The following is a 25,415-nucleotide window of genomic DNA, read 5'->3' as shown; positions in this document are numbered from 1 at the left end:
GTGAAATTTGCAGGTCGAATTTTACTCACGATTGAGGGGAACTGTGATAAAGAGTAGGCGAAAGCTGAAGGTTACTTTGGAAGGTTCCAAAGCGATTGTATTACCCTACCTGTAGTAAATGGGCAAATTTGTTTTCTTATTTTGGTTTTGAGTTTTGCTCGCAAATTAATATTGCGTTGATTTTATGTGTGGATTGTGAAAGAAATCGGTACGATAGACTTTGTCAGTGCCTCAGCGATCGCACTGGGAAGGGATGTGTAAGTGTTAGTGTGACGCAAGTGGTGCCGCGCTGAGATTGGTTGATTAGCGAGAAGGGTCGCACACAGATGCGTCGATCAGTCCAACAATAGAGTAACGCGATTGGAAGGTGAGAGGGTTGAATAGAATTGTGGAATTGTAGTCACTTTTCCTGATTGGTTGTTTTTCTTTATATTCGATTTATTAGTTGTGTTGCTTATTTGAATTTAGTTTGTAAATAACTTTTGTTGTGGACATCAGGTTTGAATAAAATTTCAGTTGAAAATGAAGTTTTTCAAGGCTTTGAGAAGCGCATTGAGAGGTGATGAATATATTCTGTCACTCGAAGGAGAAATTTGTCTGCCAGAAAATACTCTGGCATATATTGTGTTTACAGAGAAGGGTGCAGGAGCGTGTCTTTGGTTGGAACATTGGGGTAAGATTACAAGAAAATAAGGTTGTTTGGCTTTTACGGAGAATGGAACATTTAATTTGAGAATTTTGGAGAATCTGAGGTTAAAGATGTACAGTTTAAAACCTCCACCGAGGTCAGCACAATACAAAGCTTTAGCAATATGGGAGCTAGTAGCTAGACAGCAACAGGCATTGAAATTTGAAAAGAAAATGAGGGGAGTAGAAAAGACGCTAGCGGAGGCTAGATGGGATGAAAAGCAGAAAAGGTGGAGAGTAGAAGAAACATTACAGGGAATTAGATTATTTCCTGCAGGAACAAAGGAAGATGATGATCAGACAAAAGATGGGAAGAAAATGAAAAAGGGTTCAACAGAGACTAAAGAACAAAAACTGAAAGACTTAAAACGAGTCATGTTTAATGACGACGATGAGGTGGGTGAAGATGAGATAGTTTCTGAGATTTTAGAGACTTATCCTCCAACAAATGTGAATCAGAGAAGTGATAGTGGATCAAATGGGAGTGGAATTAATAATACAATTCCTACTGCACCATCCACATCAGAGATATCAAGAGCTATCCTGAACAATGAAAGAGTTCAGATGTAGAGTAGTTTCAATGATTCACTGAACAATAGACAGCAATTGGAAATAAACATTTCTGAGATACAGCCAGAGGTTCCGTTTATAAGGACGACCACTGATTTAGTGTTGTCTCCTGGTCAGCAGGAATTGGGTGTGATCCAAAGAGAGCGTGTTCAAATACAGATTCCACAAATTTAGAGCATGCATGCAGGACAGATGCAGAGGGGTGGATCTTTATCTAATCCAGATGCAATTACTGTACCTATTACGATGGGTCCGGTAACTCCATTATATGCACGAGTAAACAATAGTGGAGTGAATTCTCTGATCAAAGTTCAGAATGGGGTTTTGGAAAAATCAATTCCTAGACAAGGGTGAGCTTTGAATGAAACTAATTCTTGAATAGATTTGTCTCCTGTTGAGAATTCAGGGACTATATCTTACAATAGTCAGGGACAGAGATTAATGGTTCCGCAACAATGTGCAAGCTCGGGACAAGAGCGATATTTAGGTGCACAATCTAATGGAGTTTCTTTGAAATTTTTATCTGCACAAGAAATAACAAAGTGGTTGAAAGATCAACGTAATTCAAAAACATTGGAAAGAAAAGACAGGGAAGAAGACACAATAAACAGAGTGCGGTTATCAATGGAAGGAAATGAACTCTTGGAAGGAACCTTGGGGGTGAACAGACTTGACTCTTATATGGAAGCCCAACTGAGATATTTGTGTAAAATAATAACCAGAGGGGCAGAGAAGGTTCATCAGCAGCTACAAGAAATAGAAGATGAATATGAAATCGATTTATCAAAAATGAAAAGTCTGAAAAGAAGTTACAGATTAAACATGGAGGAGGAAGATTTTATATACATGAGATCTGCAGGGACGAAAATACATCTTAGAGAATTACTTAAGAGAGTGCAGGTTTGGAGAGCATTAGACAAATGGGAAGGCAGATAGGTCAAGAAAAGTGAAAGGCCAAACAAAGATGATGCAACACAGGCAGGAGGTCCGATGAAGATGTTACCAATGAGGGAAACACCTGGAGGAAATTTTGTACATGTGCCTTGGAATAGGGGTGATATTTTAAGTTTTACACATGATTACCCAAAGTTGAGAGAGAAACCAGTGGAGTGATACCAGCAGACAAATAGGCTTGTGAAACTTGCAAAGTTTGGGAAGACCTGAATACACTCTTTGATATTGTTGTTCCAGCAGATTTGTGGATTGAATGCAAAAGGGGTGTTGATTGGCCAACGAGTGAACCGCAAAGAGATTTGAAAACAGGTGCACCATCTCCCGAAGTAATGAAATATTACTATAAGGTTATTGAGTTTCCGAAAACGAGTGTTTTGCCGAAGAATGTTGATTGGCAACACATAGATAGAACATCACAGGAAGGGAAGGAATTGGTTCATGCGTATTATAAAAGGTTGTTGAAGGCATTCAAGCAATTTAGTGGCATGGAAACAATTGAGAAAGAGAGCATGAATCATTTGGTGTTCAGGTTCGTTGAAGGGTTGAAACCAGAAATAAGTCAGATGATTAAGAATCATTTAATTTGTTGGCAAGCAAAACCAATTGATGAGGTGTTGCAGTATGCTAATTACTGTAGTGATGAAATCGAGTTGAAGCAGAAAAAGCTGAAGGAAAAAGCGATGGAGATGCACATTAGGGCTGCACAGACAGGACTACTGGGACATTTTCAGCAGCTACCACAGGGGAATGGTTTGCTTCCAAGTCAAGGTCGAGGCAGAAGTCGAGGTGGAATTATGCTTCCAGTAGTCAATAAAAATGTAGATTTGAGTTCAGTGATTAGGTAGGATAAGCAGCAAAGGCGAAAAGTGTTACCTTGTCATCATTGTGGAGTAATTGGACATTGGAAGAGGCAGTGTCCGATGTTAAATCAAGGTGGAGTTGTGCAACAGACAAATTGTATCAATCCATATCAGAGCATGAGATGATCTAGAATGGGGGGTCAAAATCAAAATTTCCAGACTAATGTGAATAATATGTAAAGATTTCAGACTTTACAGCCAATACAACAGGTACAGAATGCACAACCACAGGTACATCAGATACAGATGCCACAAATACAACAAATGCAGCCACAGGTGCAGATGGTATATGTACAGCAAATGCACAAGCCGAGACAGGTTCAAATGATACAGAGTCCTATGGATTAACAACAGGTGATGCTTTCGCAAGTAGCCACAAATCAGAAAAAGAACAAAAGTGTAAAAACAGCGGAACAGTTTCCTTTACACAGTGAGAATGAAATAAAAGATGAATGCCATTTGTATGGTTGAGATGAGGAGGATTATACGATGGCCGCATCACTAGAAGTGGATCAGAGAGGTCCTTATGTGAAGAGTGAAGTACTGGTCATGAAGTTAATTTTCTGGTTGATACAGGAGCAACACACTCAACAATGAGTACTGTAGAAGTTCCAGACATACCAATCTCAGAAAGGACAGTGCAGATAGTAGGAGTCGCAAACAAACATTTGATTAATACTCTTACAGAACCAGTTCTAGTGAAGGTTGGTAATTTTAGAGATTTTCACAGTTTTGTCATTTCTGATTCTAGTCTGGAGTCACTATTGGGAAAAGACTTGCTGTGTAAAATAAATTGTTCAAACTCGTGTTCAATTAAAGGTATTGAGAGTGAGACAAACAGTGATGGAGAGGATTCGGCAATTGTTGTCGAGAGAAGGATGGTGTCTCGAGAATTCTGTTTGATTTATCTCGATGATCGAACAGATGAAAATGAGCAGACAAATGAGGATAACGATTTGGTAGATTTAATTAATTTCTTTCCAGTCTTTGAAATAAAAGATCTGCCAATCGATTTACAAGAGAGAGTCAAGTCAAAGGTTTGGGACTTGTCAGGAAAAGATATAGGTTTGATTAAAGGAGTTGAAGGAGTCAGAGTAACAGTAAAAGAGAATGTGGTGTTTCCACAAACTGCACAATATCCAATGACGAATTAGGCGATTGAAGGGATAAGACCTTTGATAGAACAATTTTTAGAACAGGGAGTGTTGAAAGAAGTGATGAGTAGCCTGTGCAATTCACGAATAATGGGTTTTAAAAAGGTGAATGGGAAAATTCGTCTTGTTCAGGATTTGAGGATAATAAATGATATTGTGGTAAAATGTTGTCCAGTTGTACCAAATCCGGCAGTGATAATGTTTCAGATTGCGTGTGATGCAGAATGGTTCACAGTGATTGATTTCTGTCAAGCTTTCTTTTCTGTGCTTCTACATGAGGACAGTAGATATCTCTTTTGTTTCAAGTTTATGACCAGAGTCTATTGCTGGTGTCGAATTCCACAATGGTTTTTGGAATCACGATCAATTTTCAATCAAATTTTGAAAAAGAACCTGGAGTCATTGGTAATGCCTTACCAATCAACATTGGTGCAATACATTGCTGATTTGTTGATTGCATCAAAGACAAAAGAAGGTTGCAGAGAGGATACAATTGCATTTTTGAACTTTTTGAGAGACAATGGTTATAAGGTATCTCCTACTAAGTTGCAGTATTGTCAGCAGGAGGTGAAATATTTGGGTCATTTCGTTGAAAAAGGATCAAGGAGAATTTCGAGAGAAAGAGTAGTGGCAATAATGAAAATGAAAATACTTAGTTCACAGAAAGAGTTGAGAATGTTTCTGGGAATGGTAGGATATTGTCGCCAGTGGAATCCACATTTTTCAGCCATTTCCAAACCACTACAAAGGCTGACACATAAGGATGTTTCAGATCCCATAATGATGGATGAAGAATGTATGAGAGCATTTACGGAACTGAGAGAAAGTTTGTGTCAAGCTCCAGCCTTAGATACGCCTGATTACACAAAACTTGTCTTGTTGTTTTGTCGCGAACGAGATGGATGTTCTTTGTCTGTCTTAACACAGACACAGGGTGGTGTCAATCGTCCAGTAGCATATTTTTCTGCTACACTGGATAATGTTGCAGCAGCCTTACCAGGATGCTTACGAGCAGTTGCAGCAGTTGAGCAGGCTATAACTCAAAACAAAAATATTGTGATGGATTATACTCTGATAGAGATTCTATTGACCAGATCAAAGACACAAAACCTAACAAATGCAAGGTTGACACGCTATGAGACAGTGATTCTTGGAGCATCAAATGTAACGATCAAGAGATGCACAGTACTTAACCCGGCAACATTGTTACCAAATGAGAGAGATTATCCAAACAGAATAGATGACATTGAACATGATTGTTTGGAGGTGACAGAATTATGCACAAAACCAAAAGATGACATTAAAGACACTTGTTTGGAAGACAATGAACAAGTTATCTTTGTCGAAGGTTCCTTTCTAAGAGACAACATTGAGAGCAGGTTACGCAGTATGCACAGTTACTGGCATACTAGAAGCCTCTTGGCTTAAAGGAGTAATTTCTGCTCAAGTTGCAGAATTGGCTGCTCTTAGTAGAGCATGCCTATTATCAGACCAGATGAAAGTAACGATCTACACTGATTGTCAGTATGGATTCAGTATTGTACACGATTTTGGGCAAATGTGGTCACAGAAAGGGTTTCTAACATCGTCAGGTTCACCTGTGAGGAATGGTGAAAGGATACATGATTTACTACAAGCTGTACTGAAACCTGAGAAAATTGCTGTGGTTAAATGTAGCGCACACCAGAGAGGACAAGATTATGTAACTTTGGGAAATGCTTATGCAGACCAGGTTGCAAAATGTGGTACTCGAAATGGAATTTCATTCAAAGGAAATGGGAGTTAATGTCTGAAAATGATGAAGTGTTTACAATTTGTACAATGCAAATTGTTGAGACACTAGAAGTGTCACGGTTTCGGGCGGGTCTGATCAGGACTTTGGTTGGGACACCCCTTGAGGTCACCGAATATCCTAAAGAGGTAGTAGACTGGGGCAGAGGAGCAGCTAAAGGCATACACGGAAAGGACAGCTATGGATAGGCACAGGAAACAGGAAAATAAAAGCAGAGCAACCCTTGTGCGAACAAACAGGAAACAGATTACCAGTGGACAAACACGCTGGGGTTGTACACAGAGTAAGGCGCAGAACCTCCCACAGTGACAGGGAATCTCAATGCCTCTGTGCAGTTTGCTCTTACAGATAGTCACCCTGCCAGCCGCATAGAAAGGAGGCAGCAGAAGTGATTCTGTCTCTGGACCCTAGAGCACAAACAAGGATAGTACTTACATACACAGGACACGCTCTTGTGGGTCCAGCTTGAAACACAGTGGCGATTCCTGAGAAAACAGCAATAGCACACTGTCACTGTTAGGCACGAAATACAACGTACAACACTGGACAAGGATGGGGGCTGGAATTGCCTCCTGGAAACCAGGAGCCAACCCCAGTACACAGGAGGACACGTATACACTGGTGAAGACTGATAGAACACTTACCAGACACAAAGAACCAAGAAGAAACAGAAACAGAAGGGAACAAACAAAGAGGCAGAGGCAAGAACTAGGAACAGGCTCAGGCTGAAGCAAAGGTGGGTCTAGGACTTGAAAACAGGGCGCAAACTTCTGGCTGGGACAGACAGAGACAGGACTGGGAAACTGAGAGAAGGTTCAGGCTGAAACAAGGCAGGAGTAGGGCAGAGAAACAGGGAGCAGGCTTTGGAAGAAACAAACAGGTACAAGGCTAAGAAGCAGGGAGCAGACTCTGGCTGGAACAATCAGGAGCAGGGCAGAGAAACAAGAAACAGGAAACAGGATCAGGCTGGAACAGAACAGGAACAAAATTGGAACACCATCCGACAAGGGGTCTGTAACACAAAGGAATTGAAGTCCGATGCACGACGGGGAGCTTGAGGAAATGGCTGCTTATAAGCAGTTCCAAGCTGGGCTGCACAGGAGAGGTTTCAGGTGTGTGTGGTTTCGGACACTTGCAAGTCCTGGAGGAGAGGATCCAGTGAAAAGGAGCAACTGGACTTCTCCCATTGAAAACAATGGGAAACAGAATCCGGGTTTTCCTGACTACCAAGCTGTGCATTATGGGATTTGCAGTCCCAAGAAGCAAATGTAGTCCTACACAAGTGTACCATGGAGAAAAGAGAAACAAACAGGAGTCAGCAAGGGACTCTAGATAGGTGTTCAAGGTGATTCCCAGGCTTCTGACAGCCCCCTTACAGCGCCCCCTGGAAATGGGACGACCGAGTCGTAACAGTATACCCCCTCCCACCAGTCTGCTCAAGAAGAGAAGGCGATCCTTTGGCTGAAAAAAGTTGAAGAGGAAAAGCCAAAGCAAGAAAATCCAACACCAACCTTGGTGGATAAGTTTACAGTTCTGCCATAGGTGAAACTTCCAATGAGCAAAGCATGTATTAATACCCATATGGGCTCCGATGTCTTTCCTCTCTATTGTTCGATTGATATGGGAGGAGTGCATGGAGTTGGTTTCTGGTGAAGTAGATTCAGGAGCAAGGAGATCTGGAATTGCATCATGGGCGGTATTCTTTAGAACTTTAGTTTCCTGTTCAGTACTGTCTTCTTTGGAGGACATAATTGGCGTATTAGTAAGGTCTGTAACTCCTTCCGACGAGCAGGATATGTCTGTTTCTGCAGCAGTATTTGCATTGATTGTGGTCTGAGGCTTGCAAAGCATAGAAACTTGGGAGACATGGGTAACTGGTGTTCTCAAGGTAAACATGAAAAAGTCAGAATTGTCTTTCATCTTGGATGACATTGGAGTATTAAATTCAGGAGCAACTGGAGTTTTCATGTCTTTAGAGACTGGATTAACATATGAAAATGTAGAAGTTCCACAAACTAATTCTTTAGGGTGATCTTCTGACAAGACTGAAATTTCTTCATTGCAAGTGCTCTGTGGTGTATTCGTGGTATCAGAAATGGTTTCTTTGCAAGGCGTTTCTACTACAGGTAGTTGATCTTCAACTCTGTTAACACTGAAAGGTTGTTCTTTGAATTGAAATAGAACTGGAGTCTCTTCAGAAATCACCTTTACACTGTTACCTAAATTTTCAGCTCTCGCCTTTGAATTGATGATGGTTTCTTGCAATAAAACACTAAGAACAGTACTTATCATCAGATCTTCGAATACAAGATTCAAATTCAAGTCTTTAGTTTTAGTGGGACATATTACATCTTTCAGTACTTGAGCTTCGTTTTCAGATTGCTGGTTTTCAGGAGTCTTTAATTTCAGAGACACAGCAGGTGGCATTGGTGTGGCTGATTTTACATCAAAATCAGATACCGGTAGATCAGAGATCTGTTCTTCACTAACCGTTGAACTGGAAACAGGAAACGCAGTGGCAGGGAACAGCAACTCAGAATCAGTGGTTGAGGCTGCAACTGTGTCCTGTTCTAGGAGAAGGCTCTCATTTCTTATGGCAGGCTGTTCAGTTTCAGATTGCTGGCTTTCTTCCTTTTCGGAAATCTCCACGGTTTGCTTTGACACAGAAGAGATTTTTAAACTTTCTGAGAAGTCCATTACAATCTTAGTAACTGCGGGTATTTCTTCACGGTCAGAAAAATCCATTAGTTCACTTGAAACAGGAACTGTCTCTTCATTATCTGAAAATTCTATGATATTGTTTGAAAGGGCAGGAGTATTCCCACAATCTGAAAATTGTGGTATGTGCGCCATTTGAACAGCACTATCTGCAGGCTTGTTCACGGCAAGGCAGGAACCACTGTCATCACTAGATTCAGATTCTTCAACACTGTTGCACAACTTGCCATAAATCTCCAGTAAAGTCATATCTTGGTTTCTTAAGGTGCAGCTATTGGAGTCTGCATCAGAACTCTCTTCTTCCTTTGGCTTTATTTGTTCTGATAGAGGGGCTGAGACACTTCCTTCTGAAGACTCTGATCTATCCTTTGAATCAAGAGGTGTCAAATCTCTCAGAGATTCAGTCAACTGCACAGGGATATTCTCTGGAAAACTACAAGCTGAGAGAGAGTCTGAAGAAGAGGCTGATATATTTATAACTGGAGCAGTCTCTTGACATTCATTCATACCAGGGAAAATCTGCTCTATAGAAGTCTTTGGAGAGGCGCACAAAGTAGCATACTGTTCTTTAAGCCAAAGCTGGTGATCATTTTCTTTTTTCAGGTTTTCAAATTGCCTTGCAGTAGTTTCCATCAGCTGCTCTGTTACTTCTTCTACCTTACAGATAAACAGAATGTCTGGTTCTGGCAACAGTGAAATATGCATTGATGAAAAGAGCCCACGGGCAAGATTTCTAGTGTATGTTATAACATATTCATCATAGAAGGCCAATATCTGCCTTTTAATCTGCCAAAACTGCTCTTTTAGTGTGTGTATGTCCATATTGTTATCAAACCCACTCAGAATAGAAAAGGGTTTAGCAGAGCTTTTAGGGATTGAGACTGGTGTATTATCATCTAGTTTGGGAAGAGCACAAGCCTTATGAGTGGAACTAAGTAATCCCACAGTCTTTACTGATCCATTTGATACAGGGTCTAGCCTGCTGACTTGAAAGCTCTGAGGGACTGAAAGGTCTTTATAAGAGTCAGCACTGCACTTTGAATTCTGAGAAACTGGCCTAAATGGGCTGAAGCACTCAACAGAAAACAAGGGAATCCCTAGTGTGGCTTCTTGAACAGTGTCAGGGTTCTTTGTTTTGGCAGAGTGCTGGAAGTGAATTTGGGATGCGCTAGCACGAGGCAAGGAATTAACCAGGGTTTCTTGAGAGTAAATGTCTTGTGCAGAAGTAGCAAAAGCACTTTCACTGTTAGGAACATTCTCCCCTGTTTGAGGTAATAGAACCTCCAAAAACTCATTATTACTTTGTAATTCTTCTACAGACAGGGATTGGGGGTCATAATCACAGATATTATAATAGTTGAACAATGATGAATCAGCAAGCCACGCAATGTAATACTGCATTTGCAATCTTTGATTTTCTTTAACAAGTCTATCCTTTAAACTAAGGCCTTTTTTAGAGGTCTTCTGAGAAAGTCTAGGTTTAGAAAGGGGTGTCTTAACATGATCGGAAAACATTTTAGGTTTGTGTGTGCCTTTACTGCCAGGGAAGCTTGAAATGTTTGGGTCGTGCATTCTGTCACGGTTTCGGGCGGGTCTGATCAGGACTTTGGTTGGGACACCCCTTGAGGTCACCGAATATCCTAAAGAGGTAGTAGACTGGGGCAGAGGAGCAGCTAAAGGCATACACGGAAAGGACAGCTATGGATAGGCACAGGAAACAGGAAAATAAAAGCAGAGCAACCCTTGTGCGAACAAACAGGAAACAGATTACCAGTGGACAAACACGCTGGGGTTGTACACAGAGTAAGGCGCAGAACCTCCCACAGTGACAGGGAATCTCAATGCCTCTGTGCAGTTTGCTCTTACAGATAGTCACCCTGCCAGCCGCATAGAAAGGAGGCAGCAGAAGTGATTCTGTCTCTGGACCCTAGAGCACAAACAAGGATAGTACTTACATACACAGGACACGCTCTTGTGGGTCCAGCTCGAAACACAGTGGCGATTCCTGAGAAAACAGCAATAGCACACTGTCACTGTTAGGCACGAAATACAACGTATAACACTGGACAAGGATGGGGGCTGGAATTGCCTCCTGGAAACCAGGAGCCAACCCCAGTACACAGGAGGACACGTATACACTGGTGAAGACTGATAGAACACTTACCAGACACAAAGAACCAAGAAGAAACAGAAACAGAAGGGAACAAACAAAGAGGCAGAGGCAAGAACTAGGAACAGGCTCAGGCTGAAGCAAAGGCGGGTCTAGGACTTGAAAACAGGGCGCAAACTTCTGGCTGGGACAGACAGAGACAGGACTGGGAAACTGAGAGAAGGTTCAGGCTGAAACAAGGCAGGAGTAGGGCAGAGAAACAGGGAGCAGGCTTTGGAAGAAACAAACAGGTACAAGGCTAAGAAGCAGGGAGCAGACTCTGGCTGGAACAATCAGGAGCAGGGCAGAGAAACAAGAAACAGGAAACAGGATCAGGCTGGAACAGAACAGGAACAAAACTGGAACACCATCCGACAAGGGGTCTGTAACACAAAGGAATTGAAGTCCGATGCACGACGGGGAGCTTGAGGAAATGGCTGCTTATAAGCAGTTCCAAGCTGGGCTGCACAGGAGAGGTTTCAGGTGTGTGTGGTTTCGGACACTTGCAAGTCCTGGAGGAGAGGATCCAGTGAAAAGGAGCAACTGGACTTCTCCCATTGAAAACAATGGGAAACAGAATCCGGGTTTTCCTGACTACCAAGCTGTGCATTATGGGATTTGCAGTCCCAAGAAGCAAATGTAGTCCTACACAAGTGTACCATGGAGAAAAGAGAAACAAACAGGAGTCAGCAAGGGACTCTAGATAGGTGTTCAAGGTGATTCCCAGGCTTCTGACAGCCCCCTTACAGCGCCCCCTGGAAATGGGACGACCGAGTCGTAACAAGAAGAGTTAAAAGCCATACAGAACAATGTTCCAGAAGAAGAGCGTAGAGATTGGCAAAAACATCATTGCATTCAAAGGGAAGATGAAATTTGGGTGACAATGGAGGAGAAAGTGATTTTACCAAGCAGTGTGTTGACGCAAATGGCCAGATATTCTCATAGTCAGGCACACACAGGGAGAGACGCGATGATCAGGTGTTTTAAACAGTTCTGGTATAATCCAAAATTTAGACAGGTTGCTGAGCTGGTTTGCCATAGATGTTTGGTCTGCCAGCAAATGAATGTCGGCAAAGGAACAGTTGTCAACATGGACATACGGGCATGGCAAATGGTCCATTCAGCAGGATGCAAATGGATTTTATTGAAATGCCTACATGTGCTGTTTTGAAATACGTGTTGGTGATGGTGTGTATTTTTAGTCAATGGATTGAGGCATATCCAACAAGGAGAAATGCTAACCTTACAGTAGCTAAGTTACTTCTGAGAGAACTAATTCCAAGTTTTGGTTTCCAGGTCTCTAAAGAATCAGATAGGGGAAGCCACTTCAATAACAAAGCATTAAACATTCAACAGAAACTACATTGTAGTTATCGCCCAGAAGACTCAGGTCTTGTAGAGCAAATGAATAGAACTTTAAAGTCACGATTGGCAAACTTATGTGCATCAACAAATTTACAATGACCAGATGCTTTACCACTAGTGCTCATGTCAATGAGAAGCACTCCTGATAAGAAGACTGGGTTGTGTCCTCATGAAATTCTAATGGGAGAGCAATGAAATTGCCAGCAATACCTGCAAATGCACTTGTGAATATTACAGATGACATGGTGCTAGATTATTGCAAAAGACTAGCTGATGTGGTTCGGTCTTTTCCTCATCAGGTGAAAGCAACAACAGTAGAACAAAAGCAAAGGTCAAGGCCACAACTTGAGAGCTGGTGACTGGGTAATCATACGGAAGCATGTAAGGAAATCTTGCCTGGAACCACGGTGGAAGGATCCTTACCAGATCGTACTCACAACAACGACAGCTGTGAAGTGTGCAGGTTTGCCGAACTGGGTGCACGCCAGCCACACGAGAAAGGTGAATGACCCAACGGAACCAGAAGAAGAACTGTTGAGATTACCGACAGTTGACAACATAGGGAGCAAAGAACAGGAAAGTAAAAAGTCAAACATCGAGAATGAGAGAGATGTGCTTACTACTATAACGGATGAAAAGGAACAAAATGCAGAAGAAGCTGAACAATCTTCAAAAGGAGTAGAAAAAGAGTTGGTTCATGAAGAAAGAGAAAATCTGGATGAGAGAAGTTCCGATCAGAGGTGAGTGTCCGCAGGCAAAAGTGATCAGGGACATTCGGCTGAGAGAATATCTGCTCAGAGGAGGGTGTCCTCAGAAGCAGGTGGTTTGACATACCAAACTGAACAAAGGACTGACCCCATTGGGAAAGGAATTGAGGGTAGTCCCGCCCAAGTGGATTATGCTCTTACTGAACCAGTTGTGGGAACGTCGGAAGAAAAAGGTTCAAAGGCAAGTGAAGACTCAATCCTGAGAAAGTTGTTAATGAAAAAGACATTAAAAGGAGCCTATTGGCAGGGAAAAGTTAAAAGAATGGGAAAGTTAATGTAGTACCACCAATTCAGGAAGAAAAAGAGTTGATTGAAGGGAAAATACAAGTGGAGAACAAGGTGAAAGCAGCAAAAGACCAAAAAGAAAGAGAGTTGCAAGCAAGCGATATGCTGGACCAGAATGGGCATATTTAACTACAAATGATTGGCAAGAATAATTGTTGAGCTATTGTTTTGATAGAGATACTGAAAATTTGTATTCTGGCACGTGGAAATTATGAGAAAAGAATTTGGGAAAGAGAAGTTGAAAATTATCTGAAAGTCGTGCTTAAGTGAGACATTAATAACTGGAATTGATAAAGAGACCACAGATTTTGAGAAGCTGCTATACTGAAATTGACAAAGAGACTGTCCTGAGTGAATGAATTTTTGAGAAAAAAATGTTTTTGAGGGATTTTTGATTGTTTTGTTTATTTAATTTTTTTAAAGTTTTTGAAAATGTTGTTATTTTATTTTTTTATATTATGGAGACTGTAAGAAACTTTCATAACCAAAACAGTAGAATTAGTTGTTGTAAAGTTTTAGGTATTGGATTGGCAGTAGGAAGTGTATTAATGTATTTATTGTTGTTTGTAGGGGTGACTGTTTATGAGACGAATGGAGCCAACCATACTACAAAGATTGATAATTTGGATACGACTGATACATCACTAACTAAAGATAAGTTTAGAATAATTGTCAAATACTTGCATGAAGAGAAAGACCTTTCTTCTAATGTTTTCTATCATTTATTACATGAGTATGTTGAAGTGATGTACACGAAAGATTGTTATGTATGTACACAGATTCCAACTTCAGTGGAAGAAGGAACTACTTACCATAGCTTGCCTGTAACTTACGCTATAAGTTGCAGTCTTTTACTACCGCGCTTTTATAATCAAGAATATATTCAATATTTCTATTCAAATTTTGACATAGTATTTTCTTTTGTACGTGTCATGAGTTATTTGAATAGAATAGCCAAAGATAATAACATAGTTATTATGGGAGATTTCTTTGAGCCTACTTTAACTTTTGGCACCGCTTTCGCCCTTTGGAATAATTTAACATGTTCACTAACTCCTGTAGAGAAGAAATTTCTAGATAACGCAGAAGATAGAAGAAAAGAAACAAAGGCAAGGATAGATAAGGGAACAATTAGTAGAAGACCTGGGATTGATTATGCTTATATTGATATTACTAAACAAGGAAAATTAACATTGGATGCTGAACACGTGGGAACAATTTGTATATCTAGGCCTTGGAGTAAGAATGATAGAGTGTTTGTTGGAAAGAGTGAGTGTAGACATGTTTTTATGTTTAGGAGTAAATGGGACTTTATGACGAATGGACAGGATCCACCAGTCCCTGGTATTCACTATATATGTGGAAGGAATGCATAATACCGTCTTCCTAGAGGATGGTATGTAACATGTAATTTGGGAACAGTGTTTCTGAAAATCTATCAGTTGCAGACTTGAGTAAAATACCTGAGATGATGACATTCCAAATGAGACACAAGTGAGAATCAATTTCTAGCATTATGGGAGACATTTTTGGGGCTATAATTACTTCAGTGGGAGTAGTTCTAAATTCTATCAAGATACAGAAGTTATCTACAATAGTGGACAACATGTTGACAAGTTATTCTGGAGCTATCAATCTTCTAGATACTGAGTTGGCTCCTACAAGAGCTATGGCACTTCAGAACCGCCTTCCGTTAGACATTCTTTTAGCAAAGGAGGGCAGAGTTTGCAAATTGCTTGGTTTGAATCATTGTTGTGCATACATTCCTGATAATTGAGGACAAGTTAGAGAGAACTGATTAAAAACATAACAATTAACAAAGAAGATTTAAAAGAACAAACAGAAACTACAGTTTGGGAAAAAAATGGCAAGGGAATTGCAGATGTGGAAATTGGTTTAGTAATATGGGAAGAGGTGTTATCTTGACAATAGCAAAATAGGCTTCAATAATTGTATTTTGTCTAATTGAAATATAGGGAACATATAAAATGATAAAATGTTTGAAAAAGAGAAAGCTGGAAAAGAATCGAAGAAGATTTGATATACAAATGACAAACTTTTATGGGGAAAATAGAAGGAGAAAGTGGAATAATGCAACAATAAATGAGACCAAATTTTGAAGTATTGATGATAATAAATAAAAGTATTATGGATTGATGTGATGACGTAAATAGTCATCAGAGGAGGGATTGTGAGAGTGTGAATTTTCTAACATGTTTTATTAATGATTTTGGTATATGAATTATATAGTGAATTACCATGTGAAGATGTGTGACTTTTGAAAATGGTCACCATAGTTCATATCTGTTCCTAACTGAGCAAACATTCTAACTAAATGTTGTGGTTATTTTCCATAGTTTAATGCTTATATAAAAGTGTGTTAGATGATTTAGCAGATGTGTACACAGCTACCCCTAATGGGTTGCTGCATTATGTCTTACAAGGCCATGATTTAACAGAACTTTGCATAAGTTGAATGCTCTATTGTTTGAATATGTTACTAATACGTGGTTTCTTCCTCGAGGATGGAAGTGAATGTAGCAAGTGAGAAAGTTTCTTCCTGAGAAGAGAAGTTTAGGCGAGACAGAACAATGGAGCTACAGACTAGACAGAAGAGGAAAAGTTACTGTTGAGAGAATGTCCTGGTTAATGTGACGTTGTTGCATTTTAGGTTATCAATTAGAATTATTATTGGCTGAATCGTAACCACCCCATGAACTGACCAATCATAAGCTTTTTGAAGATTTGTATAATAACCTAAGTAGGATTCTTTTTAGGAGAGATTCTGAGATTCCATGATGAGAATTTGAGAAGAGAGACTGATAGAGGCCTGTGATCCATATGGTCCGAGTTATATTAGCAGTGTGGGTTTAGCTGTTGTTAGGCCTGAACCTCTGAAGACATACCTGATGGTGTCCCCTTGCTGAAGTAAACCGAATGTTGTTGTTACTGGGGTAATGTATGACATTGTAATGTTATATGTGTCTCTTTTGCTTTGCAGGTACCAGCTGCAACTTATAATTTAACTGCTGCATACTAATAATGTTTTTTTATCATAACCCGAATTAGAGGGATTTTTCAAAATTTGTGTTTCTAAATTCTTTTTACATGAAGCCCAACATGCAGATGCTAATTCGTGGTTAGTGAGGGTATTAACTTTGAATGCTCAAGATTTATATTGACACCTTTTGAATGTTTGTACTAATGTATACATTGCCATTATTACCGATTCTGGTGCTGCTAATCAGTGTAATCATTTTGGAGATTATTTGCTTGATCGTTTTGATTAAGCGTAGATATATAAGACGTTCTAATCAACCACTATTAATTCTATATGCTTATCATTTGTGTTTAAGGGTTATCTTCGTGACATTAGCATTGTTAATCCAGGGAATTCTTCTTAATAAATTGGTATGGTTATTGTTTACGATTTAAAATCTTTGATTATATTAATTATTGTTGATGCCTAAATTCTTATTTTATGACATCTTCTCATTCCTCTGTCGCTTCGATCTATTGACCTCTTGCGCAGAATCCACTATTCAGTTTAAGTAATAGCTAGGATTCCGTGGCGCTGCAGCACGGGTCTCTGACGGCATGAAAGAGCTCCCTCTGGTGAACCCGCTACGTATAGAAAAGAATCTCTCAGGTTGAAGCCTGACGTGCTGTCAGCTGTAGTTACCTTGCCGCTTAGCATCGACGTGAAAGAGAATAATCGGCGATGCAACACACAGAATAAAATTCATGCAATCAGTTCTATATTTCCCCACTAACGCGGAAAAAGGAAAAGCCCTGACTTAACTGACTCGCGAGCAGTGAAGAAGGAAGAGGAAGGGATGTCACAACATTATATACAATGGATTATGTGATTGGACTGTGGTTACTATAGTGACCTTTGGACTCATGGGACATGTAGTATTAACTTTTTTTGTTCTGTTGGTGTTTATGCATGTTCTTTCAAACTGCTGTGACACTAAAATGGAGAAGAATATGCAAGTATGCATAATTCTATGGCAGGACCGGAGGCTTGAATTATGCTTCTCCTTCTTTGCTGTTTATTAACAAAACCATACACAGCAGCCAATCAAAACTTACTTATGCAAAAACTACAAATCTCAAGAAAAATCCGAGCTGACATCATTTCCCGTACGTCAACCCCGATGCATCAGCCTATATAAGCAGCGAGGAACCATAACGCATCCTCTTTCTTTGCTGCTTACGCGACAGTTAAGTGCCTTCATCTTTTTACGATATTGTTATTTTTCTTATTGGTATTATTACTATTGGCGTTCTCGCCGATCGGTGTAGCGTGGGGACGCGAGTGTCTGCATTGCGTCCCGCGCTCCTCCTGGGTCATCGCCGCATTGTTTAGGCACTTGGCGGGGTGCCAGGAGGCTGAGGGACGCGGCGTTTCGGCGCCAATTGATTGGTCCTTTCTTTGGGTCAGTTTCACTATCTGACAGTGACAGCGAGCCCACGCTTGACTCAGCGGTCTTGAGTCAGCTCCCCAGTGATTGTCTTGGTGGGGAAGAGACGTCCCTCATACGCCCGTTGGCCTGGGTTGGAAATTGGCTATCACAGGAATTTTTCCTGAGGGTTTTGTTGCGCAATAGCACTTGCTTGGCCGCACACTGACAGATTGACAGCCTCCCGAGCGGCATATTGTGGTGGGGTGCCCCCCCCATTAATTGCGCAAGCTCATAGATTATTGAGGCAATCTCAGCTCTGCCACCGCATCTGCTACCTTCAAGTGTCTGGCCATGGCAGAGAAGCAGTTTAATGATCAGCCAGCTGCCTATCAAGAGCAGGAAGACCTGCTGTTAGCAGAAGATATTGTCCACGCTTTGGACGCTTCAGTAGCCCAATCCGTTAACAGGGCCCTCGTTGTGGCCCTGCAGTCAATTGCTCGGCAAATGAAACATTATGCACTGACGTCCCTCCTTAAGGACAGGCTACCCCAGGGTCCTCTGCCCCTCAGACGGACGTCCAAACTTCTCGTTCCTCGAATTGGCCCCACGCAGCTCCTTTGGCCCGCCTGTCTCAATCTATGGTCACTGACCACGAATACTACGCTGAACCCCCTACCAGCACCCAAGTTTGGCCTCTTTCACCCGACACTCAGTCAGATGAGTCTTCCGCTTCACAATCTGGCTCTGACGAGGACTCTCCCCAGCCCAAACACCAAAGACGTTCCCCTTTGGCCCCCTCTCTGACTTTTGAGGTCCCGGAACACCCATCTTCCCTTGATTTTGACCTTGAGGCCATAGTACACCTGAGATCCCCAGACTGGACTTCCCTCCCTACAGTCTTGGATTACATTTATTCTCGTCTCAGGAAATCCCTGGACAAAGACGTACGTAGCAGACTGAGGTCCGAATGTCCCCATTGAGACATTCCAAATAAGGTGGCCCTTACACCCGAATTGGACCCTGTAAGGAAATGCCTCCTTGGCATGGTTGCCCCCTGACTTTTTGCCTTTGCTGATGCTATGTTTACAATTGAAAGTGTGCTGAGGCCTGCTAACCAGGCCCCAGCACCAGTGTTCTTTCCCTAACCTGTACTTTTGTATCCGCAATTGGCAGACCCTGGCATCCAGATAAGTCCCTTGTAACTGGTACTTCTAGTACCAAGGGCCCTGATGCCAAGGAAGGTCTCTAAGGGCTGCAGCATGTCTTTTGCCACCCTGGAGACCTCTCACTCAGCACAGACACACTGCTTGCCAGCGTGTGTGTGCTAGTGAGGACAAAACGAGTAAGTCGACATGGCACTCCCCTCAGGGTGCCATGCCAGCCTCTCACTGCCTATGCAGTATAGGTAAGCCACCCCTCTAGCAGGCCTTACAGCCCTAAGGCAGGGTGCACTATACCATAGGTGAGGGTACCAGTGCATGAGCATGGTACCCCTACAGTGTCTAAACAAAACCTTAGACATTGTAAGTGCAGGGTAGCCATAAGAGTATATGGTCTGGGAGTTTGTCAAACACGAACTCCACAGCACCATAATGGCTACACTGAAAACTGGGAAGTTTGGTATCAAACTTCTCAGCACAATAAATGCACACTGATGCCAGTGTACATTTTATTGTAAAATACACCACAGAGGGCACCTTAGATGTGCCCCCTGAAACTTAACCGACTATCTGTGTAGGCTGACTAGTTTTAGCAGCCTGCCACAAACCGAGACATGTTGCTGGCCCCATGGGGAGAGTGCCTTTGTCACTCTGAGGCCAGTAACAAAGCCTGCACTGGGTGGAGATGCTAACACCTCCCCCAGGCAGGAATTGTCACACCTGGTGGTGAGCCTCAAAGGCTCACCTCCTTTGTGCCAACCCAGCAGGACACTCCAGCTAGTGGAGTTGCCCGCCCCCTCCGGCCAGGCCCCACTTTTGGCGGCAAGGCCGGAGAAAATAATGAGAAAAACAAGGAGGAGTCACTGGCCAGTCAGGACAGCCCCTAAGGTGTCCTGAGCTGAAGTGACTCTAACTTTTAGAAATCCTCCATCTTGCAGATGGAGGATTCCCCCAATAGGGTTAGGATTGTGACCCCCTCCCCTTGGGAGGAGGCACAAAGAGGGTGTACCCACCCTCAGGGCTAGTAGCCATTGGCTACTAACCCCCCAGACCTAAACACGCCCTTAAATTTAGTATTTAAGGGCTACCCTGAACCCTAGAAAATTAGATTCCTGCAACTACAAGAAGAAGGACTGCCTAGCTGAAAAACCCCTGCAGAGGAAGACCAGAAGACGACAACTGCCTTGGCTCCAGAAACTCACCGGCCTGTCTCCTGCCTTCCAAAGATCCTGCTCCAGCGACGCCTTCCAAAGGGACCAGCGACCTCGACATCCTCTGAGGACTGCCCCTGCTTCAAAAAGACAAGAAACTCCCGAGGACAGCGGACCTGCTCCAAGAAAAGCTGCAACTTTGTTTCCAGCAGCTTTAAAGAACCCTGCAAGCTCCCCGCAAGAAGCGTGAGACTTGCAACACTGCACCCGGCGACCCCGACTCGGCTGGTGGCGATCCAACACCTCAGGAGGGACCCCAGGACTACTCTAAGACTGTGAGTACAAAAACCTGTCCCCCCTGAGCCCCCACAGCGCCGCCTGCAGAGGGAATCCCGAGGCTTCCCCTGACCGCGACTCTTTGAATCCTAAGTCCCGACACCTGGGAGAGACCCTGCACCCGCAGCCCCCAGGACCTGAAGGACCGGACTTTCACTGGAGAAGTGACCCCCAGGAGTCCCTCTCCCTTGACCAAGTGGAGGTTTCCCCGAGGAACCCCCCCCTTGCCTGCCTGCAGCGCTGAAGAGATCCCTAGATCTCCCATTGACTTCCATTACAAACCCGACGCTTGTTTCTACACTGCACCCGGCCGCCCCCGCGCTGCTGAGGGTGAAATTTCTGTGTGGGCTTGTGTCCCCCCCGGTGCCCTACAAAACCCCCCTGGTCTGCCCTCCGAAGACGCGGGTACTTACCTGCAAGCAGACCGGAACCGGGGCACCCCCTTCTCTCCATTCTAGCCTATGTGTTTTGGGCACCACTTTGAACTCTGCACCTGACCGGCCCTGAGCTGCTGGTGTGGTGACTTTGGGGTTGCTCTGAACCCCCAACGGTGGGCTACCTTGGACCAAGAACTGAACCCTGTAACTGACTTACTTACCTGGTAAAACTAACAAAAACTTACCTCCCCCAGGAACTGTGAAAATTGCACTGTGTCCACTTTTAAAACAGCTATTTGTCAATAACTTGAAAAGTATACATGCAATTTTTATGATTTAAAGTTCCTAAAGTACTTACCTGCAATACCTTTCGAATGAGATATTACATGTAGAATTTGAACCTGTGGTTCTTAAAATAAACTAAGAAAATATATTTTTCTATACAAAAACCTATTGGCTGGATTTGTCTCTGAGTGTGTGTACCTCATTTATTGTCTATGTGTATGTACAACAAATGCTTAACACTACTCCTTGGATAAGCCTACTGCTCGACCACACTACCACAAAATAGAGCATTAGTATTATCTCTTTTTACCACTATTTTACCTCTAAGGGGAACCCTTGGACTCTGTGCATGCTATTCCTTACTTTGAAATAGCACATACAGAGCCAACTTCCTACATTGGTGGATCAGCGGTGGGGTACAAGACTTTGCATTTGCTGGACTACTCAGCCAATACCTGATCACACGACAAATTCCAAAATTGTCATTAGAAATTGATTTTTGCAATTTGAAATTTTTCTAAATTCTTAAAAGTCCTGCTAGGGCCTTGTGTGTTAAGTCCCTGTTTAGCATTGTCTTTTAGAGTTTAAAAATTTGTTAAAAGTTTGAAATTAGATTCTAGAAACAGTTTTAGATTCTTAAAAAAGTATTCCAACTCTTAGCAGAATAATGTCTGATACAGAGATGCAGGTGGTGGAACTCGACACCACACCTTACCTCCATCTTAAGATGAGGGAGCTAAGGTCTCTCTGTAATATAAAGAAAATAACCATTGGCTCCAGACCTACCAAAATTCAGCTCCAGGAGCTGTTGGCAGAGTTTGAAAAAGCCAACCCCTCTGATGATGACATCACAGAGGAAGAAATTAGTGACTTGGAGGCCAATGTCCCTCCTCCAGTCCTAAATAGGGAGAACAGGACCCCTCAAGTCCTGTCTCCAACTGTGTTAGTCAGAAATAGTGAGTCCCTCACAGGAGGGTCCCACATTTCTGAAATCACTGAGGATGCTCTCAGTGAAGATGACCTCCTGTTAGCCAGGATGGCCAAAAGATTGGCTTTAGAGAGACAGCTCCTAGCCATAGAAAGGGAAAGACAAGAGATGGGCCTAGGACCCATCAATGGTGGCAGCAATATAAATAGGGTCAGAGATTCTCCTGACATGTTAAAAATCCCCAAAGGGATTGTGACAAAATATGAAGATGGTGATGACATCACCAAGTGGTTCACAGCTTTTGAGAGGGCTTGTGTAACCAGAAAAGTGAACAGATCTCACTGGGGTGCTCTCCTTTGGTAAATGTTCACTGGAAAGTGTAGGGATAGACTCCTCACACTCTCTGGAAAAGATGCAGAATCTTATGACCTCATGAAGGGTACCCTGATTGAGGGCTTTGGATTCTCCACTGAGGAGTACAGGATTAGGTTCAGAGGGGCTCAAAAATCCTCGAGCCAGACCTGGGTTGACTTTGTTGACTACTCAGTGAAAACACTAGATGGTTGGATTCAAGGCAGTGGTGTAAGTAATTATGATGGGCTGTACAATTTATTTGTGAAAGAACACCTGTTAAGTAATTGTTTCAATGATAAACTGCATCAGCATCTGGTAGACCTAGGACCAATTTCTCCCCAAGAATTGGGAAAGAAGGCGGACCATTGGGTCAAGACAAGGGTGTCCAAGACTTCAACAGGGGGTGACCAAAAGAAAGGGGTCACAAAGACTCCCCAGGGGAAGGGTGATGAGACAACCAAAACTAAAAATAGTAAAGAGTCTTCTACAGGCCCCCAAAAACCTGCTCAGGAGGGTGGGCCCAGAGCCTCTTCACAAAACAATGGGTACAAGGGTAAAAACTTTGATCCCAAAAAGGCCTGGTGTCATAGCTGTAAACAGCATGGACACCAAACTGGAGACAAGGCCTGTCCCAAGAAAGGTTCCACTCCAAACTCCCATCCAGGTAACACTGGTATGGCTAGTCTCCAAGTGGGATCAACAGTGTGCCCAGAGCAAATCAGGGTCCACACTGAAGCTACTCTAGTTTCTGAGGGTGGGGTGGATTTAGCCACACTAGCTGTCTGGCCGCCTAACATGCAAAAATACAGACAGCAACTCTTAATTAATGGGACTAGAATAGAGGGCCTGAGGGATACAGGTGCCAGTGTCACCATGGTGACAGAGAAACTGGTTTCCCCTGGCCAATACCTGACTGGAAAAACTTACACAGTCACCAACGCTGACAATCAGAGAAAAGTACATCCCATGGCAATGGTTACTTTAGAATGGGGAGGGGTCAATGGCCTGAAACAGGTGGTGGTCTCCTCAAATATCCCAGTGGACTGTCTGCTTGGAAATAACCTGGAGTCCTCAGCATGGGCTGAGGTAGAACTAAAAACCCATGCAGCAATGCTGGGTATCCCTGAACTGGTGTGTGTGAAAACAAGAGCACAATGCAAGGCACAGGGTGAACAAGTAGAGCTGGAGTCTGGAAGAATGGCCCAGCCTACCAAGAGAACAGGAAAGTCAGTTGGGAAACCAACTGCAACACAGCAAAAGAAAGGGAACCTCTCTTCTCAGGAAGAAGTTCTGCCCTCTGAGGGAACTGAGCCTTTGGAGCTTGAACCTTATCAGGTTGAGCTCTTAGGCCCAGGGGGACCCTCAAGGGAGGAGCTGTGTAAGGGACAAGAAACCTGTCCCTCTCTTGAAGGCCTTAGGCAGCAAGCTGCTGAAGAGTCCAAAGGCAAGAAAAATGGAACACATAGGGTCTATTGGGAAGATGGACTCCTGTACACTGAGGCCAGAGACCCCAAACCTGGTGCCACTAGGAGAGTGGTAGTGCCTCAGCTGTTCAGGAAGTTCATCCTAACATTGGCCCATGACATTCCCCTTGCTGGACATTTGGGACAAACCAAGACGTGGGAGAGGTTAGTCAACCACTTCTACTGGCCCAATATGTCCAACGTGGTTAAGGAGTTTTGCCTCTCCTGCCCCACCTGTCAAGCCAGTGGTAAGACAGGTGGGCATCCAAAGGCCCCCCTCATTCCACTTCCAGTGGTGGGGGTTCCCTTTGAACGAGTGGGTGTGGACATAGTTGGTCCACTAGAACCTCCCACAGCCTCAGGAAATATGTATATCCTGGTAGTAGTGGATCATGCTACCAGGTATCCTGAAGCTATTCCCCTTAGGTCGACTACTGCCCCTGCAGTAGCCAAGGCCCTCATTGGTATCTTTACCAGAGTGGGTTTCCCTAAGGAGGTGGTGTCTGACAGAGGTACCAACTTCATGTCAGCATACCTAAAGCACATGTGGAATGAGTGTGGAGTGACTTATAAATTCACTACACCATACCATCCACAAACTAATGGCTTGGTTGAGAGATTCAACAAGACATTAAAAGGCATGATCATGGGGCTCCCAGAAAAGCTCAAAAGGAGATGGGATGTCCTCTTGCCATGTCTGCTTTTCGCTTACAGAGAGGTACCACAGAAGGGAGTAGGATTCTCACCCTTTGAACTTCTGTTTGGTCATCCTGTAAGGGGACCACTTGCCCTTGTTAAAGAAGGCTGGGAGAGACCTCTCCATGAGCCTAAACAGGACATAGTGGACTATGTACTTGGCCTTCGCTCTAGAATGGCAGAGTACATGGAAAAGGCAACCAAAAACCTTGAGGCCAGCCAACAGCTCCAGAAGTTTTGGTATGACCAAAAGGCTGCACTGGTTGAGTTCCAACCAGGGCAGAAAGTCTGGGTTCTGGAGCCTGTGGCTCCCAGGGCACTCCAGGACAAATGGAGTGGCCCTTACCCAGTGCTAGAAAGGAAGAGTCAGGTCACCTACTTGGTGGACCTGGGCACAAGCAGGAGCCCCAAGAGGGTGATCCATGTGAACCGCCTTAAACTCTTCCATGACAGGGCTGATGTGAATCTGTTGATGGTAACAGATGAGGATCAGGAGGCAGAGAGTGAACCTCTCCCTGATCTTCTGTCATCAGACCCAAAAGATGGCACAGTAGATGGAGTGATCTACTCAGACACCCTCTCTGGCCAACAGCAAGCTGACTGTAGGAGAGTCCTACAACAGTTTCCTGAACTCTTCTCCTTAACCCCTGGTCAGACACACCTGTGTACCCATGATGTGGACACAGGAGACAGCATGCCTGTCAAGAACAAAATCTTTAGACAGTCTGACCATGTTAAGGAAAGCATCAAGGTGGAAGTCCACAAGATGCTGGAATTGGGAGTGATTGAGCGCTCTGACAGCCCCTGGGCTAGCCCAGTGGTCTTAGTCCCCAAACCTCACACCAAAGATGGAAAGAAAGAGATGAGGTTTTGTGTGGACTACAGAGGGCTCAATTCTGTCACCAAGACAGATGCTCATCCAATTCCAAGAGCTGATGAGCTCATAGACAAATTA

The sequence above is a fragment of the Pleurodeles waltl genome, chromosome 8 (genome assembly GCF_031143425.1).
Source record: "Pleurodeles waltl isolate 20211129_DDA chromosome 8, aPleWal1.hap1.20221129, whole genome shotgun sequence".
Taxonomy (NCBI): Eukaryota; Metazoa; Chordata; class Amphibia; order Caudata; family Salamandridae; genus Pleurodeles; species Pleurodeles waltl.
This window is presented reverse-complemented; position numbering follows the sequence as displayed.